The 6389-nt window shown below is 39.1% G+C and overlaps 1 protein-coding gene across 1 annotated transcript in view; it reads left to right on the top strand.

Moving 5' to 3' along the window:
• Positions 1–6389, top strand: part of OSBPL10 (oxysterol binding protein like 10) — a gene marked incomplete at its 5' end in the record, with an annotated part of 201287 nt that overhangs the window by 157429 nt on the left and 37469 nt on the right. The window lies entirely within an intron of this gene.

Below are 6389 nucleotides of genomic sequence, written 5' to 3'. Positions count from 1 at the left end.
ATATTGATTGTAATCAGTGGTACACATGGTCTAATTCTGCTCTAATGCATCATAGAATATTGGAATTTACTGTAGGCTTCAAAATGAGATATTCATAGTTTTTTGTTTTTGTTTTTTTTTAAAATCTATACAAATAGAAATCTAGTAAAATATTTTTGCAGGGCAACTCACATTCTCATGGTGAACTCCTATTCCTTTTGAAGTCAGAAGTAGACAAAGACTATGATAAAAATGTATCTTATCTTTGTAAAATTTGTCTTGGCATGATTTTGCAAGCACTCATTGATTGTTTTATGGTTGTTTCACACAAGTCTGGGCCTTGCCTTTTTTTTTTTTCTCATAGCTCATTCAACTTCCTGCATTGATTGTCCATCCAAAGCCCATTAAATCAATGGGTTATACAATATAAGCAGAGTGTAGGCTCACAGTCAATGTCACTTCACCTGCATCTGAAAATAAAATGAATGATGGGAGTTAAAGATCCTCAATTTAAGAAGAGGAGGTGGGTTACGTTAGTAGTTTGATATCAGATTCCTTGTGATGACTGGGAAATTTCTAGCAAATGACAGTAACAAGTTTTGGTCCTTCTGTGCAACACTACTTTTTCATGTTAAAGTCCTGGCACAAAAGGTCGTATTTTGTCTACACATTCTTGTTGTTGTAGAACCAACGAAATCAATTGATGTTTTAAAAAAAAAAAAAAATCTTGTTATGGGATATTAGAGGTAGTGATAGCAGATGGGTTTTTTCATAAGCCTCTTTAGAACTGGAAATTTTGTAGATGATTTAAAAACAGAAACTTATTCCATTAATTTTTGCATTCCAGTAATCTAATCTCTTGCGGTTATACAAACCTTGAGAGGGCTTTTTAATGGCATAGAGATCCTTTTCCTTTTAGATAGCTTTTTATTTTTCTTCAAAGAAGTGAAATAAATAACATGAATTTGTTCTGACTTGTTTCCTGTACAAATAAGAACAGTATGGAAAGATCAGAGGGATATCTGTGTGTAGAGCTACTATGTAAGAGAGCTCTTCTCAAGGGCATGTGGATATACAAGAAGGGTTAGATCTGCTTTTCTTTTGATCTCAGAAACAGTTTGATTAATGTATATTTTCTCTGAAATAGATTTGCCCAGTGTGGTCCATCCTTTTCATATACTTTCATGTATGTCACTTCCTTTTTTCTGGCCCATGATTGAAATAAGACAAATGGATTGTTTTTGTTTTTAAAAAGACCATTTTAGAACTGAATAGTCCTTTAATCTATTGTGAAAAATAATGCATTAGGTACTGTACTACAAACAATATTCTGAATTCAATCAAAGCTTCCCCATTTCATTACTTAGTAACTTCTTTGTTCGCCTCTTAGAGATGAGAAAAACTTCTTATTGGTCCTATTTTTATTTCCCTATTCTTCTGCTGCTTAGCTCTGTATGTCTATTAGCTTAATTGTAAATGGTATAGTATGTCTATCCTGTATTCAGAATGTTAAACTGGACTAGATACTTCATCTGACTTCATTAGTAATACCTGCTTTTAAACCATTTTCTCTCAAGATTCTTTAAAAAGCTAAAGGGAAATTCTCCCCCTTATTTTGCCTACTGCCACACACAGAGCCCACAAATACCAAATTGTGTGAACTTGGAGGAAGGTTCTAAAATATGTCTGTATCAAGGCAGGGTGCCAATATCTTGCCTTTTGTTTTATTTATTTTTATTCAATATGGGGAATAAATGTAATATTTTCTTGCATACAGCATTCCCCCAAATAAGGTAAGCACCTTGTTTGTGGGAGGGCAGAATTAAAAAACAAACAAAAAACCCCTTTCTGGTTATAGATACATTGATCAGGAACAGAGCCTAATCTTCAGCTTCCCTTTTTTCTGTTTAACTCAAAGCTGAAACTCTCACTGCTGCTGAAGATGTGTTCATGAGTAGACGTATAATTTTGTAAAGAGCTCTAAAAGTCTCCAGAGCTGTGAAATAAGAGAAGAGAGACCAGGAGTATTTAGCAGATTAGTGCAGCACCAAACCAATAAGAAGGAGTAACGATTGTTAATATGTGTGCAGTGACAGACAATGAGCCATTAAGCCAGCTGCCTGAGTACTAATGCCACTACAGATGCCAGATGAATCAAGAATGAAATAGGATGCTTCTATTCTGGGCACAAAATCAGCTTCTCTGCTTAAGACCTACACCTCTATTGGTGGGGGGGTTGATTTTCTTTTTGGAAAAGGGTGTGGGGGGTATGCGAGTAAATAAAGTATGTAATACGTTTAGACAAAAAGATAACACAAATCTATATGCTGACCTTTTCACTTCATGAACATAGAGCACTAGAGATGCTATATAAGCTTTAGAGGTTGTCTATGAATGGTCTAATGCTGGCTGTAAGTTGATGTGTATATGTGTCTGTAGTATCTGTCGCATGAAGGGAAAAAGAAGCAGTGTGCAGGGCTGTTCCAGTCTGGGCACTGTGAGCGCTCTGGACCATCTCCAGGTGCTGTGCCCCACACGTGTTGGAATCAGCTCTGTGTGCTTTGCAGTATGCATGCTAGATCTGACCAGTGTGCTGTGCGCTGTAACTAGCATATAGGTCCAGTCTAAAATCCATGGGCAGCACAGCAGACTAGATGATGGGGCTCTATGTCCTGGATCCAGTTTGTGGATCATATCTTTGACACCCGTGGTGTATGCACTACGTGAATACAGGGTGCCATTTGCATGTTATTTTTTCTGGTTATTTGGGACTTAACTCCTCTGTTCTTTAGTTTTTCTCTCTCTGCTGCTGCTGCTGCTCCTTTTTCTTTCCCCTGCCCTAAGATGTAGAAACAAATTTGGCTTGCTTGGTGACCGTACTTTCTCTATGTTTTTTTTTCTTTCCAAAAATAAAACTGCAATATTATAGTACTGGGCAGCTTTTGGAACTGTGGAAGCTGGTGGTGACACAGGGGATGTTGATCTGACAAGATCTTTTTTAAAATACTTCAAAAGTAAATTTAGGTTTAAAATGTTTACATTTTTCCAGTGCTTGCTTCCTCAGGGCTTTTCCTTTTTTAAGTTTCTTTCATAAACCAGAAAGTGTTTGTTAGATGTTAAACAGATGGGCAAACAGCTCTTCTGAGCACTTAGTGGCATCTGCTCCTGAAGGATTAATCCATTAAATTCATATGCCTTATCAAAGACAGCATCTCTTCCCTTTCCTAGGGGTAGTTTATTGTTATGTTATTATATTAGTATTGGCCTTGAAAACATAAGGGCTCAACATTTGTAGGAAAATAATAAAGCCCTTTAATATTATTGCGATGCTGGTATGAGACACTCTTGCCACATTTCCTGCAGTGACAAAGTGGATGCAGTAGTCTCTGTGAAACAGTGTATACACTGTAAGTGATGCTCCGTGACCCTAGAGTGGCCAAGTGTGCCTTTGAGATACAGGCTCCTGAGGTGTTTTCCTGCCTTCAGGGGGGTGCCCTTCAGTCCCAAGCTCCTGTGTCATCTGCTGCTTGACTAATGAGAACCAGCTGAGATTATGCCAGGAATTAACTGCTTGGCCTGTAGCTCCTCAGCCTGAGTCATCTCACCCAGGTCTTTCCAGCTCTTAGGAGAGGGGATTTTGCCAGCTAGAGAAATTGTATCCTTGTCCAGTCATGTGTTCAGAAAAGACAGATTTCCATGCCTCTCCACCCCCTGGAAGAACCCTACCTGTAGGTTCACATACTCTGAGATCAGTATGCTTACAAAAAGATTTATTATTAAAAAGAATACAAACAAAAAAGCCCAAGAATGAGCATAAGAAATCTATAACCATGTGTTGAGGTACAGACAGAGATGTAAGAACAAACAAACAAAAAGAAATATCAGAATATTGGAACCAAATACAAAATATCAGAACCAAGAATTCAGTTTCTACTCAGCCTACTAGGTGAGGGACTCTGTTTCCCTATGCCTGTAAAAATGAGGCAGAGATTTAAGGATGGTTTCTTATCTGTCTATTTACATGCATCACCCACTGGATTCTTGGGGAGCCTACACTGTGCATGTAACTTCCTACTCTCTCCATGAGGTGCATGTTTACTAGACTAAGTCTTTCATGATCAGATTAAGACCAGGGGAATATTTGAGTCTTTTTAGACATATCCCAGAAATGCTCACTTAATTTCCCCATTGTAAGAAATAAGCTTTTTTGGATAGCCTGAATAGCCAGGTGTTCTTCTTACAGCCCCTTCTTTTAAAATATAGGTTGAACATTGTCTTGGAGGCGTGGCTATTTATCTATTTAGCTATTTGGCTATTTAGCTATTTATCCATGTTGGATGCTGATTTTTTTTTTTTTCCATTGATTACCTCTCTTCAGCCATTTAGACTTTGAGCCTCTCCCAGGCAAAAAAAATTCATTATGCAATCTTGGCCTTATTTGAACTTTGGAAATGCATGTGTATCAAATACTACAATGCGTAAGAAGGACAAGACTGAACACAGCTTGAGGCTACTTGTATGTTGAAACCATACATGCCAGATCAGTAAGAGAAACTCAGGAAAACATGCCTTAAACTTTAGTGGGTTCATGACAAAGTGCAATGCTAATATCCAAGAATGGGGGGCAGCTGCTAAAATTGGCCACTACTGTTTAGACTGTTTGTTAGTATACGGCAGCCTGAGCTATCCAGACATCCAGAATTAAGGCATCTGATAAGAAATAACGTTATCCCAGTATTTCTCAAAACTCTTAAATTACTTGGATTTTAAAGCCATTGCCTTAAGTTAATAAAAACTCAATCTTTACTTCTTTTCATTTGCAAATTTCCCTTTTGAAATAGCTACTTAGCTATTTGAATGTTTGTTTTGGAGTCTTATACTATAAAAATGTACAAGTAAGGATTAAAAAACTTTTAAGGATAATTGGAGCTGTAGTCCTCTCTTTGATTACAGTTTAAAAATATAATAATGTTATTATGAAAGTATCCATTACTTTCTTGTACCTATTTACACAGTGCTGCTGGTACATTTCTGTGGAACAGCTGGCCCCAGAGCATAAATCCTGTGGTGGAGAGGGTGGAAATAAACATTAGGGCTTTCCTAATCCAAGAGGAGGATGAAATCATGGTAGCTTTAAAATTTAATCATCAAAATTGCAACATTTATGTATGTTCTTACATCTTCCCTGTCCCCTTTCTATGCAAGGAAAGGGTTTTTCTCATCAGATGTGGCCATATGGGGGGAAAAAGACTGTCTTATCTAATGTTAGTTTTGCAGTCTCTCTCTCCTGCCAGGCAAGAAATATTTGCGTAAAGTGTGAGTAACTTAAAAATAAAACAAGTTTGTGTTGGTATGGTTTGTGGGGACCTACTTCCCTCACTATTCTTCAAAGTTTGATTCCATCTTAGGCACAGGGAAAATAGCTCATCTTCAGGACTAGTCTTGAGTTCTTTGTATTGGGTAACATAAGGCCCATGCCCTGCAAACTCAATAGGGTGCAGTGATACAAACACCTGAAACAAATTGCGGGTTTTGGGCCTAAGCATGGTGGAAGATACAGTGCTGATATAGGGTCCCCATAATGTAGAGATCCAGTGGAATAAAGTACTAGCAGCTCTTCCAGGGGGAGTTAAAACAGCCAAAAATGGTAAATGAGGTAACTAGGAGACTAAGAGATGATATTTTACTGTCTATAATATTAATGTGTTGGAGATCCCTTTGGAGCAATGAAGCCCTTGCCCACCTCCTTTGGATATTAATAGTAATGACTGTAATGATCAGACTCTGCCCATCTGAGTGGCAGCCATTGGAGTTTACTTGTGGGGCCCCCAGCCTATTATAGTGCAGCATAAAGTATTATAGATCTGTGCCAGTGAGTCTTGCCTCGATCCTAGGCAAGCTGTTTGAGAAAATTATTCTGGCATGCTTAGGGGCAACCAACACGGGTTCACCAGTGGCAGGTCCTGTCAGACCAACCTGGTGGCCTTTTACGATCAGATCACCAGATCATTAGCTGCAGGGGTAGCAGTGGACATAGTCTTCCTGGACTTCCGGAAGGCTTTTGACACTGTCTCTCACCCCGTTCTCATTAAGAAACTGGGGGACTGTGGTTGACCCACACAGTCAAATGAGTCGCCAACTGGCTGGAGGGCCACACCCAGAGGGTGGTAGTGGATAGGTTCTTCTCAACCTGGAAGGACGTGGACAGTGGGGTTCTGCAGGGCTCGGTCCTCGGGCCCGCACTGTTCAACATCGTCATCAGTGACTTGGACGAGGGGGTAAAAAAACAGCCTGTTCAAATTTGCTGATGACACTAAGATGTGGGGGGATGTGGGCACACTAGAAGGAAGCAACAGGCTACAGTCAGACCTAGACAGGTTACAAGGGTGGGCGGATGAGAATAGGATGGG

Source organism: Crocodylus porosus, unplaced genomic scaffold (genome assembly GCF_001723895.1).
Source record: "Crocodylus porosus isolate Cpor-Errol unplaced genomic scaffold, CroPor_comp1, whole genome shotgun sequence".
NCBI classification, from domain to species: domain Eukaryota; kingdom Metazoa; phylum Chordata; order Crocodylia; family Crocodylidae; genus Crocodylus; species Crocodylus porosus.
This window is presented reverse-complemented; position numbering and strand designations above follow the sequence as displayed.